At 45.6% G+C, this 21,574-nt stretch overlaps 1 long non-coding RNA gene across 1 annotated transcript; it reads right to left on the reverse strand.

Annotated features, from left to right (window-relative positions):
- Positions 1–133: 133 nt before the first annotated feature.
- LOC118354290 (uncharacterized) lies at positions 134–21,194 on the reverse strand. The gene is made up of 4 exons (XR_004814532.2): positions 20,945–21,194; positions 18,779–19,780; positions 15,049–15,148; positions 134–1,387 (listed from the first exon to the last, which is right to left on the reverse strand). It is a non-coding gene; the product is annotated as an uncharacterized LOC118354290 (long non-coding RNA).
- Between the last annotated feature and the right edge of the window lie 380 nt (positions 21,195–21,574).

Genomic DNA, 21,574 nt, shown 5'->3' on the forward strand with positions numbered 1-21,574 from the left:
TTATGAGATCACATAGTAATTCCATTTTTAATTTTTTCAGGGATGACCATACTATTTTCCACAGCAACTGTGCCATTTAACATTGCCACCAGTAGTGCACAAGGGTTCCAGTTTCTCTACATCCTGCCAACACTTATTATTTTCTGATTTTTTTAATAAAGATTTTGTTTAATTTAAATATCTTTAATAAAGATATTTATTGATGAATGACCCATACAGAGAGAGAGAGAGAGGCAGAGACCCAGGCAGAGGGAGAAGCAGGCTCCATGCAGGAAGCCCAATGTGGGACTTGATCCCAGGACCCCGGGGTCACGCCCTGAGCCAAAGGCAGATGCTCAACCACTGAACCACCCAGGCATTCCTTTGATTTTTTTTAAGTAGCCATCCCAGTCAGTACGAGGTGCACAGGGACTTATAAAGCAGTGCCCAGTGGACAACCCTGCTCATTCAGGGAGGGAGCTCTTAGAAGTGAAAGTTGGTGCAATGCCCCTTAGCAAGCCTACAAAATAAGGCAGAAAGGAGGCTCCCCAGGGAAGTGCTGCCTGCATGGGTAAGACACACTGGGTCTGCTCTGAAGCTCCTGAGATATGCATGAGCCACCCACAGTCTGAAGCTTTGTGCAATTCAGTGGAACAGTTTCATCAGGTAACGCCTGCATTTGGCAGGATGTGGAAAGGAAATATATTGCTCAGAGGCAATTGTTAGGAGGTGAAGAAGAAATGCCTAACCCTTTCTCTTAGGCTAGATATCCAAGTAGGGGGGGTGCCACAGTCATTGTCAAAGGAATCCCGATGAATGGGAGGCAATGCGAGAGACTGAAGGTAGAGCTGGTTCTGTCCTGAATCTAAAACATTCTTTAAGTCACGGAACAGAAACTTTTTCAGTAACATTGCACAATACAATTAGGCCATCCTATTATACAACAAATTCTTGGTACTGAAGATTTGCTAGAACACTGATGTGGGTGTTTGGGGGGACCATCTGTTATTGAACGGCTTTGCTGGCCCATTCAGAGAAATCCCCAAGACTCCAAGTAAAAGCTTCAAGTAACTGAAGCATGACTCCTTGCAGTGTAGCTGGGCTCCTTTCTTCCTGGCATCTCTAACCCTGAGATCATATTAAAATTCCCCCCAAAGGTCACATCTTCTGTTAAATAGCTTGCCATGTCTCAGGCAACTTGAACTCTATCTACCCATGGCCACCATGTCCAGATGCTAGGATCCCATCAGTGTAATCTGAAAACCTAAGCATCCAAGCAATTCTTCCCTTCGTTCATAATGATATTTTGGGATACAATCTGCTATTTAAAACAGCTGTTGTTGATTTACTTGGGACACATGCTGATTTTACGTCAAACAGAATGTCATGCAAACTTCTCCAAGGAGTCCTGGGGGAAAAAAAAAAAGAAAAAAAAATAAGAAGAGCACAGGAGATAAGAACAGCATTTATACACGTTTGCCTACATCTAAAATTCTCCTGTATAAAATTTTTCAGACACTCCTGGAAATAATGTGCCTATCTAACTGACTTCAGATTTCCTATTTCATCATCCTGGCTCTTTTGCTGATGTGAGCTAAAGAAAAAGGGAAAAATCTCCCTGTTGACAGTGAAGCACTCACTAGATACACCGAGGAAGCCTTTGATAAATACTGAAATAATAATGAAAAACTAAAAAGGAGATTTTTTTTTATTTTCAAGGAGGCACCTTACCTCTTCAAATTTTCTCTCTTCGGTTTAACCTTCTTTTGTCCCCTAACCTCAACCAATTTCCATTATCTTTATCTTCTAAAGTTAAACCAAATTTACTTAGTTTAATGAAGATTTGTTATGCACATGGGTTTATCAAGGTCAACGCACACATCAGAGTGTGAGCCCTTGGAAGACACAGAACGGATCTTTTAGCCTCTAATCACAAAGCTTGGAAGATGTGGGCTCTTTGTAAATGATCAGTTACATTGGATGAAGCATGTGGTTAGTGCTCCAAAGAGCTCCAAAGCTCCAAAGAGCTATCTGGGGGACCAGACAGCTATCTGTCCCCCACTGGGGGACACCAGTGGAAGTGTGTTTTTCCTCTGCCACCGTGTCCTCTGTTCTGCAGACTGCTTTGTACTCCTCTGGCTCAGTCCCATGATCACCTCTCCTGCCTTGCCATTGGCCTTCACTAGCCTCCCCGCTGTGCAGCAACCAGCCTTCTTTGGTCTGCCCCAAGGCATTATATCAGTCTGTGCACCAGGCCCTCAGTTCTGCGTTCTTAGCTGTGCTGGGACCAAGCATCAACCTGGCTTACTCTTTTGTCAGCTCACTCTCCTCTACTCTCAAGTCTAATTGCTTCAACCCACCTCCCCATACTGACACATGTGTGTTTCAAGATGACCAAAAAAATAAATAAATAAATAAAAATAAAAATAATAAAAAAAGAAAAAAAAAGATAACCAATAAAAAAAAGAACCCAGATTTTTTTTATAGTTTCATCAAAAAGCCAATTCCAAAGCACACACAAGTGGTCATTTCCTCTTGTGATCTATGATACACTGACATATCTAGGAGTCCTCAGGGAGGAAAAACACAGGAGTCATAAAGAATCAGCCACCAAACAAATACTGCTACTCAACCATGAGAATAAAGAACAGCATGTTGAAATTAGCCAGTACAGCAGGCATCTTCTGGCTCCATAAAGAAGGCCTGGTTTCCTTATGCATCAAAAGTCAAACATAACAAAAACAATTTTTAAAGAAATGTAAAAGATGTGGTGAATTAGCAAGGCGCAAAGAAAAATAAAAATCACTACGGAGCACATGTTAGTCTGTTCAGGCTGCTGTAACAAACCCCACGGGCTGGGTAGCTTATAAGCATGGTCTCATTCATTTGGGGAATATAAAAAATAGTGAAAGGGAATAAAGGGGAAAGGAGAAAAAATGAGTGGGAAATATCAGAAAGGGAGACAGAACATAAAAGACTCCTAACTCTGGGAAATGAACTAGGGGTGGTGGAAGAGGAGGTGGGCGGGGGGTGGGGGTGAATGGGTGACGGGCACTGAGGGGGGCACCTGACGGGATGAGCACTGGGTGTTATTCTGTATGTTGGCAAATTGAACACCAATAAAAAATAAATTTAAATTAAAAAATAATAAGCAACAGAGATTTCGCATAGCGCTGGGGGCTGGGAAGTTCAAGATCAACTAGCCGACATGGCCACATTTTGGTGAGGGCCCTCTTCCTGACTCAGAGCTGGCATCTTCTCTGTATGTCCTCGCACAGTAGAAGAGGTGAGGGAGCTCTGTGGGATCTCTTTTATAAGAGCACGGATTCCATTCATGGTGGATTTACCTACATGACCTAATCACCTCCTAAAGGCTCTCCCTACTAATACCATAGTTTTGAAGAGTTAGGATTTCAACATATGAATTTGGTGGGAGGGGCACAGGGAGACGGGGACAAAAGCATTCATACTATGGCAGAGTACTTACTGTATGCCAGGTTTAGTCTAGGTACTGGAGATCCAGTGGTAAACTTAATCAGGAACTTATATTTATTGGTCAACAGAGAAAAGCAAGGGAAAACAAAAAAGGTATAACTTCGCGGACACCGATAAATGCCCTGCAAATAGAATCAGGTTGAGGGGTTGTGGTAAGACAGTGGGGGGCAAGGACTATCTGAGATAGGTTGGTCAGGGAAAGAGTCTGCATGAAAACTCTTTCGAAGTTCTGGAAGCAACCTTCAGACAGAGGGAAGAGAAATTGCAAGGATCCTATCCAAGTGAGCCTCGTGTGTTCGCGGAACTAAGAAAGCTCACATGACCAAAGAGACCATATAATGGGCAGAGAAGTAGGAGATCAGATTAGAGAGGTAGGTAGAAGGCAAATTATATGGGACTCGTTGGCTCGATAAAGAATTTGAATTTCGTCATTCATTGAATTTCGTCATCCTCTCAGAATGATAGTAATGCATTAGAGACGGAACGAGGGGATGGACGCTTTGATACACCTCTGCTGTCTCGGCCGCCAGGTCACGAGTAATGCATTGGATTTGGGGCCGCCTCAAGCTCAAGCAAGACAATGCATTAGGAAGCTTCGGCACTAAATGAGAGCAGATGGTGAAGCAATAGAATGGTAGTCTTCCAACTGAGGAGTGGTTCGATTTGAGATGAAATCTGAAGAGTGGACAGGATTTGCTTATGCGCACAATCTAGGAAATGGAGGAAGCAGAAGATCAACAGTCTACTGTCATTTTGACCTGAAAAACTGAGTAGATTTATTGTACGTGCTGAGTTTGAGAAGTGATTAGATGTTGCAGATGCCGACAACGTACCTCGATGTGAGTCTGGAGCTCAGAGGAGGGGCTGAGGGTGGAGACAGGAGCACATAATGCTGAGAGTCATGACACTAGATGCAATCACCTGTGGACAGAGAGGAGACAGAGATCTGAGACGTGAGCCCCGGAGCACCCCAGAATAGTGGCCAGAAGGAAGAGATGGAACCGGCAGAGAAGCCCGAGAAGTAGCGGAGGTCCTAGAATGAATATCAGGCCCTCGTGATGGCCAGAAGCCAAGTGAAGAGGGTTTCAAAAACCAGAGTGAAGGTGGATGCCAACGAGGCCAAAAGTTCACGGAAGTTCATGGGCTGTAAGGCGGCCAGTAGATTCGGTAACAGGGAAGTGATTGAAGACTTTGCCATGATGGTTTCAAAGACTGGGGAGGACAAGACCCAAGGGAATGAGTCCAACACAGCACTGACAACTGATGGAGTGGAAGCAGGGTATACAGACAACTGTTGGTGTTGTGTTAGCAAAGAGAGTCGTGCAAGTAGGCAGTGGGTGGAAGGGCGGGAGAAGACATGACTCAAAGTATTGTTTTGGGCTCTATAGTTTGTTTTAGGATTAGAAATATTGTTAAGTGCAAGCCTGTGGGACTCATCCAGTAGAGAGGAGAAAATCGGTGGCAAGTGCTATGCACTGTATGTGTGTGTGTGTGTGTGTCTCCAGAAGATGTACGTTGAAGCCCTATTCCTTAATGTGATGGAACGAGGGGATGGACACTTTGAGAGGTGACTAAGTCACGAGGGTGGAGCTCTCATGAATGGGATCAAGGCCCATTTAAGAAGATACAGGAGAGAAATCCCGTCTCTCTGCCATAGGGGAATACTGCAAGGAGTCCAGCGCAGACCAGGAGGGCCCTCGGCAGAAAGCGGACCTGCCAGCCCTTTGGGCTTCGACATCCCAGCCCCTTGCCCGTGGGCAATACACCTCTGCTGTCTCGGCCCCCAGGTCACGAGATCATTGCTGCAGCCTGAACTAGGACAGTCAGGGATGGAGAATAAGGAATGCCGGAGCCTAGGGGAAGAGGGTAAGCTCTAGTCCCTAAATGGAGAGAGGACTCGGCTTCCATAGGGCAAGTTTTTCTAATCTAAGTGCTTTCCTCTCAGAATAAATATACTAATTGCTTCCATTTTTTTTTCTTCATTTAGCAGAGCTTAACCCTGTGGGCTATGGATGAAACATCGGGATTTTTTGTTGTTGTTGTTTTTCACCTTTTCACACACCAGGAAACTAGACAATATGGTTCAGCAACGTGTCAGAAATCAAGCAGCTAATACAACTGTCAGAGCCAGGACTCCTAGCCTGAGCTCCTGAGGCCCCTTCCCCGCTCTTTCGGCTTTTCCACGCAGCGGCCGTGTCAGCATAGGCAGGGGAAGCACCACCCTGGGGACGCCGATTCAAAGCCACCGGTTTGGTGGCATCTGGAAATTAAGGAAGGCAAACTTGTGACAAATCCATTCAAAAGGAACGTTTTCAACTTTGATCTGCACCCGCCTTTTCCCTGGCTAGGCTGGCCCCGAGCCCGAGCTGACGGGCAGCCTGACTGCCATGCAGGCTGCGTGGGCCCCTTGCCTTCGGCCGGTGCCCCCAGGCATGGCCCCTGTCCAGCGACCGTCCTAGAAGGACAGTCCATCCTGCAAGGAGGGCCACCGGGGAGCGAGTTGGGCGGCCGGGGGGCCTGGAATCCCAGCTGGCGGGGCCCGGCCCGAGCGCAGGCCGCCCTGGACACCGCTGTGGGGCGCGCACGGCCCACGACGCTCCCCGGGCCCAGCCCGCGGCACCTGCTCTGGCACTGGCAGCGCTGTCCCTAACGTACATCAGGACGTGGGGAGCTGTCTTTCTTCAACAGAGTTTTCTCTTTCCTTTTTTTTTTTTTTTTTAAATCTCTGCCACTACCTGACTTGTTCTTTAAAAATAGGCTCATCGCACTGGGTGTTATGCTACATGTTGGCAAATTTAACTCAAATAAATAAATAAATAAATAAATAAATAAATAAATAAATAAATAAAATAAAATAAAATAAAATAAAATAAAATAAAAAAAAATAGGCTCATCTTCTTCCACGGATGAACCAGAGGGGGAGGGGAGATGAGGAGGCCGGGGAGGCCGGGGCGGCCGGGGCCAGGGGATGGCCCCGGCACTTCCCAATGCAAGGAGGGCTCGGGAGCCCGGACATCGGCGCTGGCCACATCTGCAGGGGCCCCTCCGGAGGGGACCCCGGCGGGCGCTTCAGCTGGTCGGGCTTAAATACCCTCCACGATGCCTCCCCGCCCCTTCCCGCCAACAGGCTATCTCACGGTCCAGGGGGCTTACCACCAGGCTGTGTCTTCCAGAAAGACGCCTAAAATTCATCCTTTGTTAACTTCCTAACCTAAGTCATGTCCGTGCGCCCTGGCACGTCCCTGGCAGCAGCTCCCCCGGCAGGTAGGCCAGCAAGCCCCCTGGAGTGATGGCCCGCCGGCCGCTGCCCTCCGTCCCTGCTTCCTGCGGGACAGGCGCGGCCCACGGGCAATCCAGGGCCCCGGCACCCAGACGGGCTCCCTCCTCCCTCGGCTGTGTCTTCAGCTGCCCCCGCTCCACCCTCGGCAGCTGTGTGGACTGTCCCCACCCTGGGCCCTGGCAGGGGGTCCCGGCTCTACACAGAACAGAGGTGCCCCTGCTCCTCCCGGGCCTGGCTCCCGGGGTTCTGACATCCCACTGGCCCTGATGGCGGGGTGGTCACCCCCAGCAGCAGGTGCACGCCCCGGTCCCCGCGCCCACGCTGCACTCGCCCGCCAGGGCTTCCCCTCTGCACATGCTCCTCGCAGCCCCTACGCAGGGCCCCCGACTCTTCACCCCCAAATCCCTCTCAACCTGCCTCCCACCGTGCACATTCCCTGGGCCCCGGAAATAAGTCGCCACGTTCACACCTTCCCCCTCCGATAAAGCCAGGCTGTGGCCTGCATCCCACACGGTACTCCTTCCACCTCATCACACGGCCACACAGCTAACACCGGCCCCAGAGCAGAACTCACACCCTGAGCCTCTCACGCCCCATCTGAGGGTCTTCCTGCTTTTCCACACAACACGTGTGTCAGGGAGTGACACACAGAGGAAATAGGCTTTGCTCTGGATTCCACTGCTTTTCTAGGCAGGTGCCTCCTACCTAAATATTGTATGCACCGTCAAGAATCAACTTTGCCATTTCCCTTTCATAAGAACTGTGGATTGTGGATGTTGTTTTGAATGAAAAACAAAAGAATCTGGGTTGGTTTTTGTTTTTATTTTTGTTTTTTTTTTTTGGCAAAATTAAAAATTTTTCCCCTATTGCACTTAGGCCAAATGTGTCTAACTACCTAGAAACACTTAAGTACATTATAGGATAACTGAAAAGCAAATGAATACAACTTATGATCTGAAACCAAGAAAATTACATTATTTATAAAGGATTTATAAAGACAGTTTTTATTTTGCTCTGTTCTTCCCTGACCTAAACACCCACCCAGCCACGATTTAAAAAAAAAAAAAAGCTTCTTTTTATCATCACGAACTGATGTCACTTGAGTTGCTCAGCTGTAGAATCCACAGAGCAAAAAAACAACAGAAAGAACAAGCAGTAACTGGAAAGTGAGCGAGTTGGGAAGATGTGACTAACATACCTGCACACTGCTTACTAAATTGCTTTGCATTTCCACACAAGATGAATTATGGTCTGCTTCAATTTCCACACCGTATTTTTAGTTTTTGCTTCGCTACTCTGCTTTAATTTCTAAAAAAACACAGGGTTGCACAGTTATAGCCAACTGCTTATCCCAGGCAAATTAAATTAAGCCCCTGGCATGCAACTAAAAGTTTGTTGCGCCTAATTGAGCAGCTAATGGGTATGGATGAATTTGAGGTACAGATAAAAATACTGTTTTCAAAGAGCCTTTCTGATTAGCATGCGCTGAAACGGGCAAAGAAAAATATTTATGCAGTCATTTTGATAAGCATGTTCAAATCCATTGGTTAAGCTCCAGGGAAGATTTTAGAGGGCTCCGGCCTGCCTTTACGTGAAGGGATGAGCTCATTGCTGAAAGAAGGCCGAAGCCCTCCACCAAGGACGTCCTGACGTCCTGCTGTGTCAACACCCAGCCATCCTCACCAAGGCCTGTGGGGCCCGTGCTTTCCCCCTTCCCAGCCTGTGTCTTCCCTCAATGACCCAACGGGTCCCTACTCCGAAGAAACTTCACTGTTTCATCTTATAAATGGCCTCATCTAATAAATGGCCCTTTGCCACTGCGCCACTGTGTTAGTGGGATGGAGGAGGGAAGAAACAAATGGTTGGGGAGGTTGCTCTGAAATATCAACGTTCTGGAACTTGTTACATTGGTTCCCTACCCCTTTGCTGCGTTGGCCGTTATTAAAGTGTTGAATGTCGGGCACTTGGCCATTTCTCCCCAAGAATCTCCTTCCTCGACATTGTGTCCTTTTTAACAATGTTAACAGTAAAACAAATCAATGTATTATTTCCCACATCTTACAATCATAAAAGAAATGCAAAAAAAAAAAAAAAAGAAATGCAGAAGAATCCCACAATGCCTATCCAGTTCACATGCCATTTAAAAGTCAATTAAACGACACTTTAAAGAGCTCTTTTCAATGAATAAATAAAGAGCTATTTTCAATGACAGCTATCATTCAAATTCCATCTATTATTTGCCTCAAATTCCTTCTAATATTCCTGGACATATATGATCTTCTGAGGGTTTTATGTTTGTGTGTTTACTGTAGTTTGGGTTTTCTTTTTGGATCTCTTGCCCATTTATAATGAGAGAATGGAGGGAATGCTATAGGTAGAGATCGGCTTATGCAAGGCCCACAGATCAAGCGCCAGAAGCATCATTTCCTGGAAACTGAAGTCAGGCTGTTGTGGGAATAATCCCCTGGTGGATGCATGCCTCGGTGGTCCTCTGTGCACTTGCTTCAGTTGGTCCCTATGTGAACCTGTCGCATCACATCTACTGGTCATATCACATCATATTTACATTTTCAAGTACTCCCTCAACCTTCAGTGAGTCCCTCCTACAAGTTTTCTGTATCCAAGTGATCTTGTTTTCCATACCTGTGTCCGGAACCTAATCATCAGAGACACAAAAATGACCATCCTGTGACTTGATCCCTCGTTTGCTGAGCTAGGAGCATAGCATCTAGCAGAGACTTTCAAGTTTTAGAACTGTTATGAAATTCAACTAAATTGGACAGCGCAGGTGGCTCAGCGGTTTAGCGCCACCTTCAGCCCCGGGTGTGATCCTGGAGACCCGGGATCGAGTCCCGCATCGGGCTCCCTCCATGGAGCCTGCTTCTCCCTCTGCCTGTGTCTCTGCCTCTCTCTCTCTCTCTCTCTGTCTCTCAGGAATAAATAAATAAATAAATCTTTAAAAAAAAAAAAGAAATTCAACTAAATTGTATCCTCTAGCCCTACCCCTAATTCCTATGTTGAAGTCCTAATCCCCCCCCCCCCCAATTCCTCAGAATGTAACCGAATTTGAGATAGGGGCCTGACAGAGGTAATCAAGTTAAAATGAGAACATTAGTGTGGGCCCTAATTCCTTATGACTAGTGTCCTTATAATGAGGGGCCGTGTGGAGACAGATGCACATAGAGGGAAGATGATGTGCAGGTACAGGGGGAAGACAGCCACCAACAAGCCAAGGAGAACGGCTTGGCATGGATCCCTCCTTTACAGGCCTCAGAAGGAACCAATCCCACTGACATCTTGATTTCTGACTTCTAGACTCCAGAACTGTGAGACAATAAGTGCCTGTTGTTTACGCCCCCCAGTTCGTGGTACTTGGTTATGGCGGCCCTAGCAAGCTAACACAGGTACTCACTGAGACACCCATTTCCCATGCTCGTTTAATAAATATTGGAGACTGACGTGAAAAGCTTTCCACATCTACCAGTGGAAATTCCTCACTCTGGCTATTGAGCAATCTTTAAACAAGAAATTCTGATTTTTCTACTGCGGCTCATCTGTCTGCCTCAGATTAAGTACATTCTTATTCTTGGCTTGAGTAAGAACGTTTATTTTTGTTTGCCCTCTTATGGTTGTGGAACTCTTCTCTCTATGGGCTAACATCAGTCTGGCAACTCATCTCTATCCATTTTGAGATCAAGATTCCAGTCACATTCTCTTGTGGGTGCAAAGGTCACAGATGCCGATTGCACATCATTTTGCTGTCCACTTACTATATCAAAATGCATACCAAATAAAAGCTTCCCTTTATATAACATATTTATATGAGCCACATGCAGACACACATCCATACGTATACATATCAGTCTACTATTCCCCTTTCCACAGATTCCAGCTGCATACCCCGAAGTGGTCCACCCTGGAGGTCACAGGTAGAGCTCTCCAATGGAATGGAAGGGGAGAAAGGAAGGAACTTAACATGTACGTACCACCTACTCTAAGTATATAAGGTTAAGACATATTATCTTAACTGGTACTCCCACACCCTGTGAGTTACATATCGGTACTTTTACAGATAAGAAAAAAAATGACCTCGAAGTGGTAATGGTCACTCACATCTGAGTGTTCTGGCCAGAATAGACACCTTCCTGTTTCCCTAAGTCTTCGTTACAATCCCACTCATGCACATACGTGCTGGCTTCCTCCTCAGTTGGAGGGAACTTCCAAAAGATCCAGAAAGAGGCACCACTCAGTCCTCATGACCACGGTGGTTTCCTCCTTGAACGTATCCATGGCAGGGCCATTAATTGAGGCCAGGAACAACACCTGGAGGCAGGAGATGTCTCCTCCCTACCTGTCAGGGCTCGGTTCACACGCCATCCATCTCTCAGGCCCAGGGAGTGTTTAATGAAGTTGATTTGGATCAGTGGAGATTGGTGTTTAGGCTATCCTCCAAGACCTCTAAAACGTCTGGGAAGCATGCCCATTTTTGGCAAGGAGTCCAGGGCTTATTGTAGTTTTATTTTTAAATAAACCTCTCTGGCATTTTTTTTGTTGTTGTTGCTTCTTTTATTGAAAGTCCTCTCAATTACTCAAATCAATTCAATCAGAATTTACAGAGTACCTATTTTGTGCCGGGCATAGCGGGGGCATAAAAAGATCATGGAGGGCAGCCCGGGTGGCTCAGCAGTTTAGCGCTGCCTTCAGCCCTGGGGTGTGATCCTGGAGTCCCAGGATCGAGTCCCGCGTCAGGCTCCCTGCATGGAGCCTGCTTCTCCCTCTGCCTGTGTCTCTGCCTCTCTCTCTGTGTGTGTCTCTCGTGAATAAATAAATAAAATCTTAAAAAATAAATAAATAATAAATAAATAATAAAAAATAAATAAATAAATAAATAAATAAATAAATAAATAAGTAAATAAAAAGATTATGGAGATACAGCTCCAGGAACTCGAGGAACGAGGAAGATACGATACACCCACAAATAATGCTAAGAAACAAATGTGAATGCCAAAAAGGAGTACAGCTAAAGAGGTCCTCAAATTTAAACAAAAGAGACTCACTTCCGATTGGAAAAGGTCAGGAAAGACACTATGGATAGGAAGCGTTTGATATAGACCTTTAGGGATTCAGTTGGTCAGTCATTGAGTCAGTAAACATTCAGGGAACATCTAGGCATGTGCTAAGAACTGGAGACACAAGAGGGACATAATCCTTGCCCTCCAGGCGTCTGCAATCTAGAGATAAATTAGACAATGAACAAGTAAACAATTAATTATGGATCATTATGGACTGGGAATTGAATGAGCAGTAGGCACTGAGGTAGCAATCTAGCTGGGGTGGGCATGGTGGGGGTAGGTGAGGGGATCTATCTAGCTTGGCAAAGCAGTCAGAGAAGGTCTTACTAAGGAATTGGCTTTCAGCACAATCTGAGGAATGAGGAAGAACCAGTCACTTGGAAAGCAGGGGTTGGAATGTTCAAGATACCATGAGCAGTAAGTAAAAGTTCCTAAAAAGAAAAAGAATGTGGGATCATCAAGGAAGACTCAAAAGGTCGCTGTGCCTGGAGGATGAGAGCGATGGACAGGCCAGCTTGAGAAGAGGCTGGAGAAGTAGGTGAGGTTCCGGTCTTGTCAGGTATTTGGCCTTGGGAAGGAGTCTGGATTTTCTCCTAATTGTAACAGGAGTTTTGAAGAGGGTTAAGCTGGGCAGGGGCATGAGGTCAATTTACATTTTGAAAAGAGAAGTCAAGTCAGGGTGTCACGTGGAGCATGTGCTGGAGCCGGGAGGTGAGTTAGGAGACAATAACATCAGTCCACCTGTGATGATGTATTTTACGTAAGAGTGAAGCTGGGAGATACAAAGGTAGATAAATTTGAGATGTATTTTGGAAAAAGGAACAACAGTAATTTCCTAGAAGAAGGGAAAGCAGAGCGTTTAGGCAGACAAAACAACATAAGCGAAGATTCAGAGGAGGAAAATGCTGGGTTTACATGGGCTTTGGGGAGATTAGAAGAGTGTAACTTTTCCTTGCAAAAGATTTGTGGGGCATGAAATAGCATATCCTCACTCCTTGGTTCCAGTTTTGTTTCCTACCCTCCCATCTCCACTCTCCATACATGACTCATAATAATAAAAAAAGTCAAGGTTGCTAGAGATGACGGCCCGCCACGCGAACACTGAGGTCAGTGTTCCCCAGGATGTATTAGGTGTAACACTTGGTATGTGAGACACTTGAAGAAAAAGTAGAGGGGCTTTGTGGCCAAATAGTTGAGAAAATGACTTTCACATCCTCTTCCTGGAAATGACAAAGCACATAAACATACTAAAGACGTTGAGATGTCCTCCAACACACAGGCCTCCTTTTAGCTCTGTTAACAGTTAACCTATTTTTTCCTAAACTGAAAGGGCTCTGAGTCCCTCATTCCATAGAAGAAACCCAGGGATCCGATGGAACCACCGACCTGGCCCACTGGGCCAGCTACATAATTTGCAAGGCCTGGTGTAAAATGAAAGTGCTGGGTCCTTATTCAAGTCATTAGGTTGGGTGCCCGGGTGGCTCAGCATCTGGTGCCGCCTTCGGCCCGGGGCCTGGTCCTGGAGACCTGGGATTGGGTCCCACATAGGGCCCCCTGCATGGGGCCTGCTTCTTCCTCTGCCTATGTCTCTGCCTCTGTCTCTCTCTCTCTCTCTCTTTCTCTCTGTGTGTCTCTCATGGATAAATAAATAAAATCTCTTTTTAAAAAAAAGTCATTAAGAATTTCAAGACAGGGAGAGCAGAGCACCATCCCCCTCTGGGGCCATCCCAAGCCTGGGGTTGGAGGGACGGCACTGAGCTAGCACAACCATGAAGTCAGCCTTGAGGGCTCAAGCAGACTCCGAAAAGTGATCCTCACATTAGGATCATGGTGGCACCAGATCTGATCCTTTCCAGCATGCCAGACTGGCTTCTACGAGGTAACCCAGACTTTTTGGGGGTGGGTCTTACTGCTACATTTGTAATTGATGTCACTCCTCAGCCAGGCACAACACCATCTCCGGTCTTGACCCTACTTTGGGGGTGCTGACCACCCAGGGGGACCAGCTCTCACCCTGCTTCCCACTAACTCACTACTCAAGCTAATTCCACTGTTCTTTCTAATTATCACTCGGCTTTATTCCAGCTGGTCATGGCACATAATTACTACCCTAAAAGCAGGACTGGGGACAAAATAGAGCTTTTAAAAATATCATGAACTGTCTGATCAGAGATGAATAAGAAAGCAAGGTTAGGGGCACCTGGGTGGCTCAGTGGTTGAGAATCTGCCTTTGGCTCAGGGCGTGATCCTGGGGTCTGGGATTGAGTCTAGCATCGGGCTCCCCATAGGGAGCCTGCTTCTCCCCCTGCTTCTCCCCCTGCCTCTCTCTCTGCCTCTGTGTCTTTCATGAATAAATAAATAAAATATTTTAAAAGGAAGGAAGGAAGGAAGGAAGGAAGGAAGGAAGGAAGGAAGGAAGGAAGGAAGGAAGGAAGATAGGTAGGTTAGCAGAGGGGAGAAAGGAACCATGATTATCTGACTCTTGTCTTGTTTGTGAGAAAGAACCAAGTACTTCTTATCCATATTATATGAAACATTTAAGAGTATTTTGTACATAGTGGGTACACACACACAAAAAGGAAAGTGTGCTTTCTTCCTTAAAGATAGAGAAGCTAGAGAAGTCTATGTGGAAACAGAATGAGTCGATGTGAGGAACGCCAGTGCCTCGTGAGACTATAACATAGGTGATTCCTCGTTCTTCAAGAATAAAATAAGGGAGAACTCCAAAGGAAAGGTTAAGGATGAGCTCTGGACCAGGCCAGCCACATATTTCGGGGATAGGAAGGAGATGATGCAGGTAGATAGAACACAGGGCCTAAAAAAAAAAAAAAAAAAAAAAAAAACACAAGACAAAAACCAAAAACACACCACCAACAACCAGAGGGGTTTAGAGAGGAGATGGAGGGTATAGAGAGTTTCCACTGTGTTGCCTGCTTTATTAACCAGGGTTCTCCAAAGACACAGGACCAGGTGGATATACATATAAATATAAAGATATTTATTACGGGGCACCTGGGTGGCTCAGTCGGTTAAGCGGCTGCCTTTGGCTCAGGTCACGACCTCGGGGTTCTGGCATCAAGCCCTACACCATCCTCCCTGCTCAGCGGAGTCACTTCTCTCTCTCCCTCTGCCCCTCTCCCTCCTCTTACTTTGCGCACTCTCTCTCAAATAAATAAATAAAATATTTTAAAAAAAAATACTTATTACAAAGCATTGGCTCACATTAATATGGAGGTTGACAAGCCCCAGGATCTTCAGGGTGAGTCCACAAACTGGAGAGCTAGGAGAGCTGGTGGTGTAGTTCCAGTCTGCGCCTGACGGCCTGAGAAAAGCGAGAACAAATGGTCTAAGTTCCGATCCAAAGGCCAGCAGCCTTAAGACCCAAGAAGAGCTGATGTCTTGGTTTGAGTCTCAAGGCAAGAAAAAGCCAATGTCCTAGGTCAAATGTATTGGGATAAGGGGCATTTTTTTTCACTTGGGGTAGGTCAGCCTTTTTTTCATTCAGGTCTGCGACTGATTGGGTGATGCCCACCAACATTTGGGAAAGCAGTTTGCTGTATTCAATCTACTAATTTAAATGCTAATCTCACCCCAAAACACCCTCATAGAAATACCCAAAATAATTTGACCAAATATCTGGGCACCCTAGGACCCCATCAAGTTAACATATAAAATTAATTGTTATATCTGCTCAACACCCACCCCTTCTTATTTTAACTCCATGACTCCAATCCCCTTTTGGTAGCCACCTCTTGTCCACACTTGATCCATGTAGTTGGGTCAAGGCTGACCTCTACCCTAAATTTGTAGGAATGGACAATGAAAGCATTTTAACCCCATTGATAGAGTGAGTGATTCTGAGACAGGCCACTGAGTCTCCCTCAGATCCTGGGACTTTGGCTATAAGCTATTTGGAGAGCAAAAAATAAAATGAAAAGGGGAGCTTTCTTCTGGGGTTCATGAGTTGGTAGGATCTAGAGCAAGAACTGCTGAAGCCCTGTGGAAAGGACCCACCTAAGACCGATGTCAATGCACAAGAACGGAGCTGAGAGGTGAAGAGAGAGAAAAGGAGAGAAACTGAGGCTTGGTGACAGGGTTTGGTTTGAGCCCTGAGACAACTTGCCTAAGACATCTTAGTTGCACGAGTTACATGAGTTAGTGGCTTTGAGTTTCATTTCATGCTTAACTTGATTTAAGGGAAGTCCTTTTCTTCTGTAAGCAATGAGTCCTGACAGATGCTGTGAGCACATTATGGTCAGAGAATAAGCGAAGGGAATGGGTCTCTCTTATCTGAGGAGCAGCGAGCAAGCAGCTGGTAGCTCTGCTTTCCAAACAGTCCTTTGGAACTAAGTTATAGCGTCGCCGAAGGCAGCAGAAGTGAGTTGAACTTAGCTTCTGAGGCTGAAGCTAAATCTATCAGTTACTAATGTCACACTATTAACTGGAAATGATTCCGTCCTTAAAATTCCATCACTTTGACAATAAAAATCATCTGGTGCCATTAAAATGAACATATACAGTGAACTGTCGGGCTGGGGTGGGGGAGAGTGGGTGAAGAGCTTAAAACCCCTTCCTACCGAGCTGAGTGATGGGAACAGAACGTGGGACCCTGGATGGTTCCAGCGACAAGTTAGAAGGACAGGCTGGGGCTCCCTTGACATCACGGATGGTGGAATTGGAAGCCCTGAACACGCCTTCCTTGCACAGACACCGTGATGCACAGCAGCACGTGGCTCAATACCCTTAGTGAGAAGTCCAGAAGCCAGGTGAAAGGTTCCCACGTCCCGGGCAAGTGCAGATCCGGCCACATGAAAGCCGGGGTCTGGCCATCATCCCCGCCCCTCATACAGAGCCATATGTCGAAGAAGGAACAGCTCCTGCTTTCTCCCCAAGGAGCAAAGGAGCTGGAACACAATCCAGTGTCCCCATTTTGCCAAGTGCCACCCAAGGGCCTGGCTTGTACCCTGCCAGTCTTGGAGACCTGCTTTGTCCTGGGGTTGTAGAGAACAAAGTGGTGGTTTGAACTGGGGCGCGGGTGCTCCCCACGGCTCTTCTCTCAGGCTCAGTGCAGAGTGAAGGCCGCGGGCCCCAGCTGCTCCCTGGAGGGAGAGCACTGAGGGCACAGCTCGGGTCCCAGCCTTCTCTCGTGCTACCCGAGGAACCGGCTTTGGTCTTGACCCCGTCAGGGCACTGACAGGGCCCGACGGACACTAGACCCCTGGGGGTGACAGCAAACAAAGACAGCGACTTGATCTCACACACAGCTAGTCGCCACTGCTGCTCCTGCCAATCCAGAACCGACAGGCTAAACCTCTCAGATCCCAGCTTCTCTTTGGGGAGGGAAAGAATTGCACAGGGTGTTCAACAATCCAACTTTTCTGGGTGCTGCCTGAGGAATTGGCTTCAGACTCATCTGCCTCGGAGTCCTGACAGGACCTGGCACACGCTGGATGCCTGCCTGGGGGCTGCTAAGAACAAAGAAAACAGGCTGGCTAAGCACAAAGCTTTGGGAGGGCTCCAGAACCTCTGACTGGACATATTGCTGGGGGTCTTCTCCTTTACAAGGTCAGTCCACGAAGACCAGGAGGAGTGGTTATTTTAGCACCTGCACGGACACCGACATACACAGTCAAGGAAAATGGATAAAAGAAACAGGGAAATAGGCCCTCCCCCGACCCCCACAAAAGGAACAAGATCAATCTCCAGAAACTGATCCCAATCACATGAGATGTACGATTTACCTAGCGGAGAATTCAAAATAACCATGATAACGATGCTTACTGAGGTCAGGAGAACGATGCATGAACAAAGCGAAAATGCCAACAAACAGAAAAGATTTTGGCAAAGTATCAAATTAACAAACAGGCTGCTGAAGATAACTGAACTGAAAAATACACGCGCCCAACAAAGACACTGCAAGGAAAGAGAACTACAGGCCAATATCCCTGATGAACATAGATACAAAATCCTCCATAAAATCCTAGCAAACCAAATTCAACAGCACATTAAAGGGATCATATACCATGACCAAGTGGTATTTATCCCTGGGATGCAAAGATGGTTCAGCATATGAAAATCAATTAATGTGATATGCTTCATTAACAGGATGAGGGGTAAAAATCACATGATCATCTCAAAGGATGAAGAAAAGGTGTTTGATAAAATTGAACTGCCTTTCATGACAAAAATGCTCAATAAACTAGGTATAGGAGGAATGTACCTCAACATATATAAGCCACACATGAAAAGTCCACAGCTAATACCAGACTCAAAGGTGAAAACTGGAAATCTTTTCCACGAATACCAAGAGCAACGCAAAGAGGCCTGCTCTTGCCACTCCTATTTCACACAGTCCTGGGGCGTCCTAGACAGAGAAATCAGGCAGGAACGAGAAATGAAAGCACGCAAATCAGAAAGAAAAAAGTAAAAGTGTCCCTGTTTGCCAACAGCATGGTTTTCTATATAAGAAACCCTAAAGGCATCACAAAAAATCTTAAAACTAATAAATATAGTAAAGTTGTAGCACACAAAAATCAACATATAAAAATCAGTTGTCTCTCTATATGCAGATAACAAACTCCCTGGAAAGGAGATTGGGGGCGGGGGAGGGGAACAAGTTCATTTACAATAGCATCAAAAAGAATAAAATATGACGGTGCTAACTTCAAACAACGCGTGTTGATTACAATGACGTTTCCTTCTTTCACTCTCTCCTCCCCCCTTTCCTTCCTTCCTTCTTTTTTTTCAATAATTTTCGAGCCCTTGGCTGTTCCAAGCACTATGCCCATCACAAGGGTTATGAAAACAAGCCCTGAAGAGGTTTAGGGCTGGGTTTGGGAAGGTCGCGGTGGTGGGAAGGGAGCAAAGCATGCATCACTGTCACAGTGCTGGACGAGAGTGTTGCGAGAGTGACACAGAAACATCTCGAAAGCACACGGAGGGAGGGACTCACCCATGGCCGCCCTTTGTAGGGATGTCATCTTGAATGTTTGCCACCAGTGTGGGTCTCAGGGTTGGGAGAGCAGAACATCTGAAAAGATCATTTCTATCACTTAACCTTGGAATCTTCTAACTGGTCACATTTCCTTCTTTGCTTTTGGCCAACCAAATGCTTAGAGCTGATAATACAGGGCCGATTCTCCTGTAACTCTGGCTCACTAGGACAATTATTTCATATCCTAACCGACCCCTGAGTTTACCTTATTTGTAAATGTTTTCATTCTATCGTGCTATGTTACATTCATCTAAAATATCCAAAAGCCTTTGATAATGAAGATGCATGGATAAATTATGTACATATACATCTTTGTAAGTAATTTTTCAGCTCCTTACAATAAAACAGGGGTCTTTAAAATGAAAATTCCAGAACAGACAAGAATTCTTTTACAGCAGCCCTATGACTCTGACTTTAATAAAGAAAGTGGCACGTACTGCTTCAAGGAAATACAGGTACATCAGTTGGACAAAACGAATGGCCAAGAAACCAATACTTGGTTTGTATTCATAATATTTAGTGTTTGTATATATAACGATTTAGTGCAAGATAAATGTAGTGTAATTAAATGTATCGTAATTTAATGGGGGAAAAAGAGCAAATATGCAATAAACAGTGCTGGAATAACTATAACACTATTTTGAAGAAAAAAATGTTACCTTGATCAAATGAAAGTTCTGATGGCTTAAAGAGTGAAATGTTAAAAATTAGCCTCAAACAAATGAGAAGAAAGCATATTTAATACTTATCAGATATTGATGTTTGGAATGTCTTATAAAGAATTAACCAATGTGAGGAGCCTGGGTAGCTCAGTCAGTTGAGTGTCTGCCTTTGGCTCAGGTCATGATCCTGGGGTCTTGGGATCAAGTCCTGCTTTGGGCTCCTTGTTCAGTCGGGGGGGGTCTGCTTCTCCTTCTGCCTCTGCCTGCTGCTCCCCCTGCTTCTGCGCGCTCTCTCTCTCTGTAACGTGAACAAATAAAAATCTTCCTAAAAAAAGAATTAACCAATATAAGAATCAAAATAGAAAGGGGCAGTAGAAGCGGCCATAAAATGGAAAAAATTTCTATATAAAAAAATACTAAATCTCAATTGGTAAACAATATACTGGCAGATATTATTTGATATGAAACATGCTAGTTCAATACATAACGTCTTTTAATATAAAGGTGTTAAAGGAAAAAAGTAAGACAAGCACTAACGTGATTATAACCATGGGCCGAGGGCTATAACAAACTAGAAAAATAAAAACCACAAAGGGCCATTAAGTACAATCTCTCAATATTCCTGGTCTGTAAATTCGGTTTTTAGGATTTTCCCTAAGGAAACAGTCTGTGGTGAGTCAGAGAGTGTGGGTTTAGATGGAGCTTCCTGCAGAACAGTGAAACACTGGATGTGTCCTCAATGACCAACAATAAAGGAAGTAATCCAATAAATTTCAAAGGTAATGTAATAAAATGGGGGAGAGTTTGTAAAACTACTTCCAAATTGCTTTAAATAAATTAATAATTTTTAAAAACAACCTTAAAACGCTAAGTACGATTCCAAGACCATGTATGTAAATAAATAAAATAACAGGCAGTAGGATCATAAGTAATCTTTTTTAGCATAAGTATTTTTTAAAACTGCCTTCTATTTTTTTTCTTGTCTACAACGAGTATATGGAATTTTATAGATGACACCAAAATTTGTTGAATTTCAAGAAATTTTAAAAAGAAAGAAAATTCATTTCCTTCATACGTTTTCACTGAGCTTCAGAGAGAAAAGTGGAGGAGGAAAACAGTACGTATAATGGGAGGACTCTGTTTAAGCCTCCCATTCCCAAAGGAACCTCAGAAAAGCCGGCCCCTCAAGCTCCCAGGTCTTAATCAGGAACGCAGCCCCGGAACGGGGTCTTGCACAGCCTGAATACAGCTGCTGCTGGAGGTAGGGTGTGGGGCAGCGACCCCATGTTGTTTGTAGGATCTCAGTTCCCGGGTCTCCTGGCAGCCTTTTCCAGGCAGGCCCACTTCACAGACTGAGGGAGCATTGAAGGACACACCTAAACCTGGTTTGGCATCAGACTTGACACTGAGGGGCTGCTGAGAAATGCTGCCTGGCTCGCGGAGAGGCTACATGGAGTCTTACCAGCCTGAGCGCCCTCCGGGGCCCTCCTCCTTCCTCCCTGTCACCGTCTAGCTGAGTGACCACGGCAAAACACACCTAATCTTCGGAGTCTCCGTTTCCTCAAGTGTGAAATAGAGATTATAATCTCTACCTCATGGTGCCGTGAGCAGGGCTGCACGTACTGTACAACTATATTGGTTGTGAAAATATTGAACTTCTCAGTACGAGCTGGTAAACAAGCACTGCCCTAGGCCCTTGGGGTTCCTGATGGCCCCTCCTCGCCTCATCTGCAATCTTCCCATCAAAGACAGAAAGGCCTCCAGGACCCTGCGCCCACACTATTCCACGATGCCATTCGAATTATCCATCAAGGTGACTGATTGTCAAATAGTTTGAATATCTTCTCGGGTTGTGGTAATTAAATATGAATGAGGTGATTCACATGAGTGAGATCACAGGCTGAGGAGATCTGGAGCTTTTTTTTTCCAAGAAGCATATACTTGCGGTAATCTCCTCAGGTCAACAGGATACTTCGCCTGTTGGGATGAAGCTCCTTTCCCTACCAAGGTGAGGAAGCCTTGGGGGAGAGATGGAGAGTCCAGCCTGGAACGACCCAGCTGCAACCCTGCAGCCTCTATGTGCTGCCTGCCT

The sequence above is a fragment of the Canis lupus genome, chromosome 3 (assembly GCF_003254725.2).
Source record: "Canis lupus dingo isolate Sandy chromosome 3, ASM325472v2, whole genome shotgun sequence".
Lineage (NCBI taxonomy): Eukaryota > Metazoa > Chordata > Mammalia > Carnivora > Canidae > Canis > Canis lupus.